A 12,000-nucleotide genomic window follows, 5' to 3' on the forward strand; every position below is an offset into this window, starting at 1 on the left:
GTATGCTATTTGGGATTTAACATCACAAGCTGTGCTGGGAGTAAAGGTATCATTAGAACTTTACTTACCTCTGGTTCCTGTGTGGCTACCACTTTGGCAGCTTGGTCAGCCAGCTGGTTTCCTTTTGCCTCCATTGTCTGGCCCTTCTGGTATTCTTTTAATTACACCTCACAGGGAAAATAGTTTATAAATTTATAAAAAATTATAAAAAGTTATAAATTCATAAATAAAAATCTTAGAAACTTAAACAGAAGTGTTTTTTAAATGTTTCCATCCAAATGAGAGGATTATGAACTATGCAAACCAGCTACATGTGATTTAAAATGGAAGAAATGATGAATTATACTTAATGTACAAGTATAATAATGGTATTCATGACTGAAAAGTTCTTCATGTGGTATCTGGTGACCCCTGGTAGAGGAGAAAGCCTTTTTCTCTGGAGTCCAAAGAAAAGATGAAATCCTATAATTTGAAGTGAGAATTGGTCTGCCTTTCTATGAGCCACAGCGTGAATATTGCCATGAAACTGTGATGGAGGATTCCCTAGGATGAGGTTGCAAATGCCAGCTCTTATCATCTTGATGTCTTGGAAAGAACAAAGGATGTGAACTTTTTTTTCCCCATTCGACATACTTTATTACTGAGTGTCTACTTTATGCCAGGTGTTGTGCTATTGTTTTATCATTTGAAAATTTTTACAAAGTTTTTTTATAATGATTTTTATTTTTTCCATTATAGCTGATTTACAATGTTCTATCAATTTTCTACTGTACAGCAAGGTGACCCAGTTATACATACACGCATACATTCTTTTTTCTCACAATATCATGCTCCATCATAAGTGACTAGACATTGTTCCTCATGCTACACAGCAGGATCTCATTGCTTATCCATTCCAAAGGCAATAGTTTGCATCTATTAACCCCAAATTCCCAATCCATCCCACTCCCTCCCCCTTCCCCTTGGGGACACAAGTCTGTTCTCTATGTCCATGATTTTCTTTTCTGTGGAAAGGTTCATTTGTGGCATATATTAGATTCCAGATATAAGTGATATCATATGGTATTTGTCTTTCTCTTTCTGACTTACTTCACTTAGTATGAGAGTCTCTAGTTCCATCCATGTTGCTGCAAATGGCAATATTTTGTTCTTTTTTATTGCTGAGTAGTATTCCATTGTGTGTGTGTGTGTGTGTGTTTGTGTGTGTGTGTACACACACATATATATATACACACCATATCTTCTTAATCCAATCATCTGTTGATGGACATTTAGGTTTGAATGTGAACTTTCATATCAGCAAAACTATTCATATCTGGGTCACATTCTAGATGATGAGTTTGGTTTTTCCTCCTTTGCCAGCAATTCTGCCTATTGCCCTGGACAGGTGGTTTCCTTTCAAGGGCTTAACATCTGTAATTTCAAAAGTTTCTAGGAAGAGGTCATCCAACCTAATGAAGGTAAGTGCATCCGCCACCTGAAATCCAAGAATAAAGGCTTTCACAAAATCAACTGCTTTTGTCAGCACACTAACATCCTTGGTTTCTTTACCACTCCTGATTTCTACGTTCCTCAATTTCACGTTAAAGCATATCTGAAGTCCCAAATGCTCCACAATAGGAAAAAATATCTTCATCCAATTCTCTTTTAACTGCGTGGACTTGTTACCTGGGACTGGAATTTTCCTGCTTTCTTCTTGACCACCCAGGAACCCCTCCCCAAAGAAGGGAGGGAAGATGGGCCTCTTCTGTGTCCATGCAGACCACGCCCCCTCCTTCCTCCAGCACAGACAGCTGCTCAGCTTGCATTTTCTTCGCCTGCCCACCACCCTCGTGGGTGACCTGGGTGAAACCATCCTCTGCTAAGGGGCTCTGACTGATGAAATTTTTAGAAAGTATCCGTTTTTATTTGCCTTTTCTAGGGCCGCTCCTGCGGCACATGGGGGTTCTCAGGCTAGGGGTCTAACAGGAGCTGTAGCCGCTGACCTACACCAGAACCACAGCAACGTCAGATCCAACCTACACCACAGCTCACGGCAACCCTGGATCCCCAACCCACTGAGCGAGGCCAGGGATCAAACCTGCAACCTCATGTTCCTAGTTGGATTTGTTGAGCCCTGAGCCATGACGGGAACTCCCCTTTTTATTTTTTAAAGTAGAGTCCACACAAATATACATAATAATTTTGGAGTATTAATTTCTAAGGAAATGATAAATTCATGTCACTTTCTAAAGTTAGTGTTTTTACTTCATAGATAAATAATTCTATAATGGTCTTAACTAGTTTAAGTAACATTTAACTGTTGCTAAAATGAAAAATCTTTAAAATACAATGGTTCTTAATTTTTATAATAAACCAATTTTTATAGTAAGGGTATTAAATGTACCCTATGATTATGTGATTTATTAGTAATTATTTATATTCATATTAAAAATATTAATGATTAAATTACAGGCTTGGTTTGAGTGAAATGACCCTAAAGGTACAATATAAACAATAATAATGTACATATTTAAATCAAGAACAATAATCAATAAAAGTCCTTATATAGTAGCCTGCAGATAAGTTTTGCTGATAAAAAGGCTCTTGGTTTTTCATACTCACATTTTCATGTCATTAACCTCTAAAAATGTAATAATAAAAAAATATGCGATGATTCTGACCACTGTTATAGGAAAGATTTTATATATTTTACCTTATTTTATGCAGTTTAAACAAAATGATGACCAAGACAATTCTCAAGAGTCATACTTAAAAACGGATGTTGATACTCCAAAAGACCGCAAAGATATCTACAAAATAAACATGCTTCTTGGATATGGCCAGTGATAAGACAGGCACCACAGAGTAGCAGACCACATAGACTCGATGATACCCACTCCCAGTGGCAAAATCTGTATTAGTCAAGGTCATCCAGAGAAACAGAAGCAATAGCTATGGATGTATTCAGGCATGTCTCCAGATATCACAAGTTTAGTTCCAGACCACCTCATTAAAGTGAATATTGCAATAAAACCTATCCCACATATGTTATTGGCTTCCCAGTGCATATAAAACTTATGTTTATAATATACTGTAGCCTATTAGTGTACAGTAGCATTATGTCTAAAAGAAAACAATATATATTCTTTAATAATATCTCATTGCTAAAATTCCTAATCATCATCTGAACATTCAGTGAGTCATATTCTTTTTGCCGATGAAGGGTCTTGCTTCAGTGTTGATAGGTGCTGACAGATCAGGGTGGTGGCTGCTGAATGGTGGGGAGGCTATGGCAATTTCTTATAATAAGACAATAATAAAGTTTGCTGTATCAGTTGACTTTTCTTTTCAGGAATGATTTCTCTGTGGTATGTCATGCTGTTTGGCAGCATTTTATACACAATAGAACTTCTTTCAAAAGTAGAGAAAATCCTTTCAGATTCTGCCACTGCTTTATCGACTAAGTATATGTAACATTCTAAATCCTTCATTGTCTTTTCAACGATCTTCACAGCATCTTCACCAGGAGTGGATACCATCTCAAGAACCCACTCTCTTTGCACCTCTATCAGAGGCAATTCCTCATCCATTCAAGCTTTATAATGAGAAGGCAGCAATTCAATCACATCTTCAGGCTCCACTCCTAAGTCTATTCTTTTGCTATTTCCACTATATCTGCAGTTAATTCCGCCACTGAAATCTCGAACTCTTCAAAGCCATCCATGAGGGCTGGTATCAACTTCTTCCAAAATCCCGTTTATGTTGATATTTGGATCTCTTTCCATGAGTCACACACACTCTTCATGGCATCTACAATGGTGAATTATTTCAATAAAGTTTTTAATTTACTTGAGCCATCAGAGGAATCACTATCTATGGCATCTGTGGCCTTATGAAATATATTTCTTAAATAACGAGACTTGAAATCACTATTGATACATGGGCTGCAGAATGGATATCATGTTAGCAGCCATGAAAACAACATTAATCTCTTGTTCATCTCCATCAGAGCTCTTGGGTGACAAGGTATCTTGTCCATGAGAAGTAATACTTTGAAAGAAATCTTTTTCTCTGAGCAGTGATCTCAACAGTGGGCTTAAAATATTCTATAAACCGTATTGTAAAGAGATGTGCTGTTATCCAGGCTTTGTGGTTCCACTGGTAGAGCACTAGCAGAGTTGATTTAGTATAGCTTTTGAGGGCCTTAGGATTTTCAAAATGATAAATGAGCAGTGGCTTAAATTTAAAATCAACTGCTCATTAGCCCCTAACAAAAGAGTAAGCTTATCATTTTAATCTTTTAAACCAGGTATTAATTTCTCTCCTAGAGCTATGAAAGTTTTAGATGTCGTCTTCTTTCAAAAGAAGTCTGTTTCATCTACACTGAAAACTTACTGTTTAGTGTAGCTACTTTCATTAATTATCTTAACTAGATCTTCCGGATAACTTACTACAGCTTCTGCATGAGCACTGGCTGCTTCACCTTATGCTTATACCATGTTATAGAGAAGGCTTCTTTCCTCAAACCTCAAGAATCAATGTCTGCTGGCTTCAAAATTTTCTTCTGCAGCATCCTCATGTCTTTCAGCCTTCCTGTTATTGAAGAGAGTTTGGACTTTTCTCCGGATTAAGCTTTGGCTTAGGAAATTTGTAGCTTATTTGATTTTCTACCCAGACCACTCAAACTTCCTCCATATCTGCAATAACCTTGTTTAACTTCTTTATCAGTTATGTGTTCACTAGAGTAGCACTTTTAATTTCTTTCAAGCCCTTTTCATTTCCATGAACAATCTGGCTGTTTGGTATAAGAGGCCTAACTTTTGGTCAATCTCCACTTCAGACATGTCTTCTTCCCTAACTTCAGTCATTTCTAGGTTTTGATTTAAAGTGAGAGATGTGCAACTCTTCCTTTCGCTTGAACACTTAGACATCAGTTAAGGTTATTAACTGGCCTAATTTCAATATTGTTATAACTCAGAGAATAGGGAGGCTTGAGAAGAGGCAGAGAGTTGCTAGAATGCCTAGTGAATGGAGCAGTCAGAGCACACACAAAATTTATCAACTAAGTCTCCTGTTTTATAGGGGCGCAGGTCATTGTGCTGCCCCAAAACAATTGCAATAGTAACAGCAAAGATTGCTGATCACAGATCACCATAAGAAATAAAATAAAAAGTTTGAGGAAGTGATAACGAGCCTGACTAGTATCCATGAAGATGCAGGTTCAATCCCTGGCCTTGCTCAGTGGGTTAAGGATGTGGCATTACCGTGAGCTGTGCTGTAGGTCAGAGACGCAGCTTGGATCCTGCATTGCTGTTGCTGTGGCCTAGGCTGGCAGCTATAGCTCCAATTTAACCCCTGGCCTGGGAACTCCATATTCCACAGGTGAGACCCTAAAAAGCCAAAAAGAAAAAAAGAAAAAATATTTTTAAAATTACCACATGACACAGAAACTTGAAGTGTGCAAATGCTCTTAGAATAACAGTGCAGATGCAGACACAGGGTTGTCACAGACTTTCAATTTGCAAGAAACACAGTATGTGCAAAACAATAAAACAAGGTATTGTATATGTATGTTAATGTGTATGTGTTTGTGTGTGTATTGGATAGGTGAATGTACATACAATACACATGAAGATATTATCAGGAATTGACTCATGCAGTTGTGGGTGTCTCAGAAGGGCAGCTTGTCCTCTGCAAGCTCAAGACTCAGGAATGTTGGTATTATAATTCCAGCCCAAAGGTGTGAGAACCAGGAGAACCTAAGGTGTAAGTCCTAGTTTGAGGGAATGAGTAAGAAGATACCTGTCCCAGCTATACCAGTCAGGCAGAGAAGGTAAATTTTCCCTTCCTGATTTACTTTGTCTATCAATTCAAATGCTCATTTCATCTGGAAATATCCTCACAAGTGCACCCAGAAATAATGTTTAACCAAATATTTGGGCACCCCATGACCCAGTCATGTTTTGCCACATACAATTGACAATCAAGAGTATGAAAGTAATATGTTTATATGACTTTTTTTTAAAAGGGATATGATATCTTTTGTCAAGTAAGAAACTTTCAGACATAAGCACTGGTGTACAAAAAACCATTTTCTTTTCATACTAAATGGCATACCACCTTCCCTGAAGATTTTTCATAGCCTTCCTTCTAGCAGCATCAAAAAAAAAAAAAAATAGATACATATTAATTCCTCTGAGTCTGAGGCTTTTCTTGAAATTAACCCTTTATCACAGCATCACCTTGCATACCCATGGCAAACAATAATTGCTTCTATTCTCCCCTCTTCTTTCAACTTACTGCAGATTTATCCTCCAACTTACTTGGTAAGTAACAGTAATTTGCACTGATTTTAATTTAAATATTTGATTTTCTGTTTTGTAGCATATTTATGAATTTCTTTGTTATTTTCCATACTATAACATGGCATGATGTTTAGAGTACAATGTGCAAAATGTATGTATTAAAGCATGTGAGTCAAATGTTGGTTAAAAGTCCATCTTAATTAGTGATCAGGAAACAAAGGTTTAAGTATTTTACATAATAAACTGCTACATAGATGCTTTACTGTGATTAATTATATTTTAGAAAATTAGTTGGGGATTTTAGCCTAATATGAAATTCATAATTGTCCCATTTACAAAAATGAGAACTAGACAGTCTGATAGCATTTTTGGCATAATTACTGCTTTTCAGTAATGGCTTACTAGAGTTATGTGGAAGATGCATGTATATTTACTTCAGGATGCCTGTTATTTTTATTGACACACTGATGGTCCTATATTACATATAATATATAGGACTATTATATATTTTGAACAATAGAACAAAATGGTCCAATCTCTATTTTTAAAAGAAATGTGCCTCTTTGAAACCTTTCAAGAAATCAGATTTTAGGAGTTCCCACTGTGGTACAGTGGGTTAAGGATTCAGTGTCGCTGCAGCTGTGGTGTAGGTCACAGCTGTGGCTTAGATTTGATCCCTGGCCAGGGAAATTCCATATGCTGTGGGGGCAGCCCCCCCCAAAAGAAACCAGATTTTATATGTATGCCTTACAGTGATGGTAGAGCACTATTATTGCATTTAGTAGATGTTCTACACATAAAGCATGAAATAGTTCATGTTCAAACACTGTAATTCAGAAGCAATAATTACATAAACACTTAAGACTGATAATTTCAATATGATATTTAGAATATTTTTTTCTACTAATCATTGCATTTTTTGCTTTTATTTCTGATAATGATGACAGTATAAATTTATTTCAGAATTCCCAGATAAAATACTTACCTCTAAAGTATCCCTCAATTTTGCATTTACTCATTTATTTCCCCTTTCCTTCTGGAGTATGAAAATAAATGCTGTTGAAATATATACTAATAAATATTTGTCAGATATATGTTATAAAATGAAGCTTTATTAGGGCCTCTCTATACATGCAATTATCATTTCAATATCTCTTAAAATTTTATTATATTTTCCCTGCTTTTTAAACCCAAATATATTTATAGTAGAAACCAAATTTTCCTACTGAATCTCACCCCAGGTTTCCTATCTCCCCACCCCCCAAATTGCTAATTTTGGCTCTATATCAAACATTATTCTCTAATGTTTGGCTTCTATTTAAATAACTTTACACTGTTCATTATTTAATACACATTTAGATTGCGTCCATACCTTGTCGATTATAAATAATGCCTCAACGAACATAGGGGTCCATGAATCTTTCCCAATTAGTGTTTTCATTTTCTTTGGACAAATATCAAGGAGTGGAATTGCATAATTATATGGTATTTCTGTTTTTTTTTATATTTCTCCATCCCATTTCCATAGAAACTGTACCAAACTACATTTCCCCTAATAGTGCAAGAGGATTCCCTTTCTATGCATCCTCACCAACACCTGTTTTTTGTTCTTTTTGATGACAGCCATTCTGACAGGTGTGAAGTGATATCTCACTGTGCTTTTGATTTGCATTTTCCTAATGATTTTCCAGTACTTTGACACTAGCTTATTCCAGTGCCTAAAATCCTGCCTGTGGCATTAAGTGTATTTTCTTTCCCATTTTGCTGTTAAAGACTTAAAGACTTAAAGACTTCCTTTGCTGTTTAACTTGTCAGGTTCAATTTTTCTTTGACGGCGTTGATTTTTTGAATTGACAGTACTTGGTCAATAAGAGTAGTAAAACTTTGTGCCAGAACTGCTTTAGCTATGGTCAGGGGTTTGGTTTGGATACTAGAGTGGAAAAGGGCAGGAATTTTATTCTAATTAAAGACTATTGCCAGGAGGCAGATTTTTTCTTATTTACCTTTTCAGTGAATATCACTACTTGAGGACGTTGGCTTTATTCAGGAGTATTGTTGCATGAAATTGTAGGATTTTCCTATTTCCATTGCCACTGCATCTGTCCCCTCTGACGGATCTCAGCCAAGTTTCAATTTTCTTTCTCTCATCTACCTTTGAATTAAAATATATTTTAAATCCACAGTGATTTCTAAATAAAAATCTGCTAATAATATCTGTATATATGTCTGAGGGTGATTTCTTTAGAACAAACTGTTATATATAACTCCAGTTTAGATGGAAAAATTATGAAATCTGTCTATATTTTTATTCCAAAAACTTGTAAATGTTTTAAAATAATACTTACTGCAGTATAATTTAAATACAGTAAACATTCATGTTTTCATCAAAAGATTTATGAATCATAACAAATGTATACAGTCACATACCCAACCAGAACAATAAAAGAATTAGAATATTCACATCAGAGAAAAAACTTTTCCTTCTGCCCATTTATAGTCAATCTGGTTATCTCATACCAACTTGTGAATTATAATGATTTGTTTTATATTTCTGCAATTTTGCCTTTTCCAAAATGTCATAAAAATAGAATATCTATTATGAAGACTTTGCACCTGACTTTTGAATCTGGCTAGAATTTAAGAATCATCTATCTTATTGAGTCTATTGATAGTTCTTTTTTTATTGTTGAGTAGTCTTTCACTGCATAGAATTACTATACTTTGTTAACGCATTCACCAATTGATACATCTTTGGGTTGTTTTTAGTTTTTGGTGATTAGAAATCAAGCTATTATAAACATTCACATAGTCAGTAAAAAGTAATATGAGGATAATACGCCCTATTTTCTGTTCTAAAATACATGTAAACATTAAAAAAATCTTTAAAAGGAAGGCATTTGATGGTGTTTCAGTTTTAAGCCTTATGGCTTACTTTGAGATCTCTCATGTTCAGGCTAAATAAATTTTGATAATTCTCTAATTTTTTTTTGAGCCTCAGCCTTTAATTTTTTAGTAAATTTAGGTGAAAACAACATGTTTATTTCAAAGATATGTTGAAAGAATCAAGAGATAATGTCTGTAAATATATTTTGTGAACTCTCTTGTTCAGGCAAGACAAATATTTTCTAAGGGAGGAGTAGTAACTGCCATGTGCAAGTCCACACTACAATCATCTGGAAAGTTAATCCAGGAAGGTTTATCCCAGAATTTAGGCTTGATTAAAAACATAAACAACTCCAGCAAAAAAAAAAAAAAAGAAAGAAAGAAAGATAGAAAAAATAAAACAAAACGAAAACCTTATAAACCATTGTGTAACTTTAAAAATCCCTTTTCTATATTTCAGTGATAGCCCTTAATGAACATTTCACCTAGACTCAGTTTACAGCGGCAAAACTACACTAATATGTACTATGTCACAGTAACAGAGAATTTCAATAAAACTACTTCATCCTAATGGTAAACAAAGTAAGTTAGGAACAACTGCATTTTTAAAATGTTGAGCCAGGTTACCTCGCCCTATACAATCCACCTTTTAACATGTTCTAAACTTTAGACTGGACTTAAGACAGTGACCTCATTATGTTCAATGTCTGTTGTCTATATTACACATTTTTGTTTCCAAAGAAAAATAAAGATACTTTGGCTTTACAGAAATATCATGCTAAACAGATGGCCAAAGAAACGAAACTACTTTCTCATGTAATAATTCTTGAACTATCAATAAAAAACTATGCAGTTAATGACCAGGTATTAAGCCAAGCCAGCCTGGCACAAGGTCATTCAGTTATATTAGCAATATATTGGAACAAATTCATATTCTTTCCAGCTCAACTTGTTTTGGTCGACTAGTTTAAATACACTTCTATGAAGAAAACAGTCCTATGAAAATGAGCCAGAAAATAAACCAGAAAATCAAGGGCAATCAATGTGAAAGTGAAGTCACTTTCTAGACTGAATCTTTTTCTGCAAAATTTTCTAGAGATAATGAGAAAATATTAACACATCTAAAAAGAACAAAGTCTACAAAGTCTAAAATAATGAATGCACCAGGATTTAATCATGTGATACCAAATAGTTTCTTTCAAAATGGCTTTTCTTTCGCTCCCAGACAATTACCATTCTGATACAGTATTTAGTCTCTTTTAACCTTTACTTCTGTGATGACGACTATGAAAATAGCAGTAGGTGGACATTAAGTGAGAGAAAATATGGTTTCTGGGAAGTGGTATTATAGACGTAGCAGTAGATTCTCAAGAGTGTATTGAGTATGTGGATCTTTATCATTTGGTGACAATAAAAACTTTCTACCATGTAGCTTTTTACCCGTAATAATAGTAAAATCAGTAGACAAAAATTGGGACCTCATTTTTTAATCTGTGAGAAACTTTTTTTCTGGTCAATAGGTTTAAATGGAATGTCAATCTTGAGTATTGCAAGAAACCTACTGATAGATAGATGAATATTTTATCTATCTTTTTTTTTAATAAATCTGGGAGTAGAAGATGGATGCAAATTAACTTACTTATTTTAATTCCTACTGGTTTGGTAGATTTAATTGATGTGGGTAATTCTTTCTTGCTGTGTTATTGATAATTGCCCTTTTATTTCCATCTGGTATCTGTTTGCTTTTTTTTTTTAAGTCCATTGTGCCTACATAATTAGTTAGCTTTGCTCCAGATTGCCCATGAGTGACAAAATAATTTTTCAATAGCGATCCAAAGCAATATTTTCTGTCTTTAGAATACAGTGTCATTTTCAGCAAACATTTGGAATTTTTTGTAAAATTTTGAAAGTTATATTAGCAATATATTGGAACAAATTCAGAGAAACTATGACTAATCTACAAATTTTAGAGGTATAGTTTAACTCATTTATTTGTCTTCTAAATTATTAAAGATTACATGTACTTTTAAATCTTCCAAAATATTTATTTTTTCTTCCTTATCTTTTAAGAACATATGATTCCAAGTTATCTGAGCACAATCTGAGATAGAAACAATGACTTTGACCTTGGCAGACTACAGGCCAAATCTTTATTTCTTATGAAGTACTTATGCTTTAAATTATTAATATCAAAATACAAAACAACTCATAGTCTTTTTCCTCACTTATTAAATGTGAAAATTTGGAGGAGTAAATTTGAAGAGTTAATTAAATACTATTTTTTAAAAACTGTATTGCATATGTTTTTTGTATGCATATACTGGTCATATAAGCAATACTGAGAATAGAGTAAGCAGTTAAGAAATGAAAGTACTAAACCCAGACACATAATAATGAGATAAAAATATGTGAGGATAGATGTTACGTATAACTTAAGATATCTTCTTTCTAATACCTGAGTTGAGAATAAATTAACTCTCTGTAATTAAGATATTCTTACTGAACTAGGTTTTTTTTTTTTAATAATGGAAGGAAAGAACAGAGTGGATAAAGTAGACTGAAATAAAATAAACATACACACAAGAAAATACACTGTTAGTTTATAAGGGCTGTGAGGACTAGAGTAAGAATTATACTCTTGAATTGGCTACAACCATGAAGTAGCACTGTGTAGCACTTGCATGTCAGAGAGGATTGAGAAGATATTTTTTAAAGGGAAGTTCTTGAAGTCTGGGAGAGTTATGCCTCCTGCTTGGTTTTTGTTCCTCAGGATTGCTTTGGCGATTCTGGGTCTTTTGTGGTTCCATATAAATGTTTGGATTGTTTGTTC

At 34.4% G+C, this 12,000-nt stretch overlaps 1 pseudogene; it reads right to left on the reverse strand.

The window, feature by feature from the left end:
- Window positions 1-346: 346 nt before the first annotated feature.
- LOC125120646 (RNA-binding protein PNO1-like) lies at window positions 347-4,850 on the reverse strand (annotated as a pseudogene).
- Window positions 4,851-12,000: the final 7,150 nt, after the last annotated feature.

The sequence above is a fragment of the Phacochoerus africanus genome, chromosome 2 (assembly GCF_016906955.1).
Source record: "Phacochoerus africanus isolate WHEZ1 chromosome 2, ROS_Pafr_v1, whole genome shotgun sequence".
Classification (NCBI taxonomy): domain Eukaryota; kingdom Metazoa; phylum Chordata; class Mammalia; order Artiodactyla; family Suidae; genus Phacochoerus; species Phacochoerus africanus.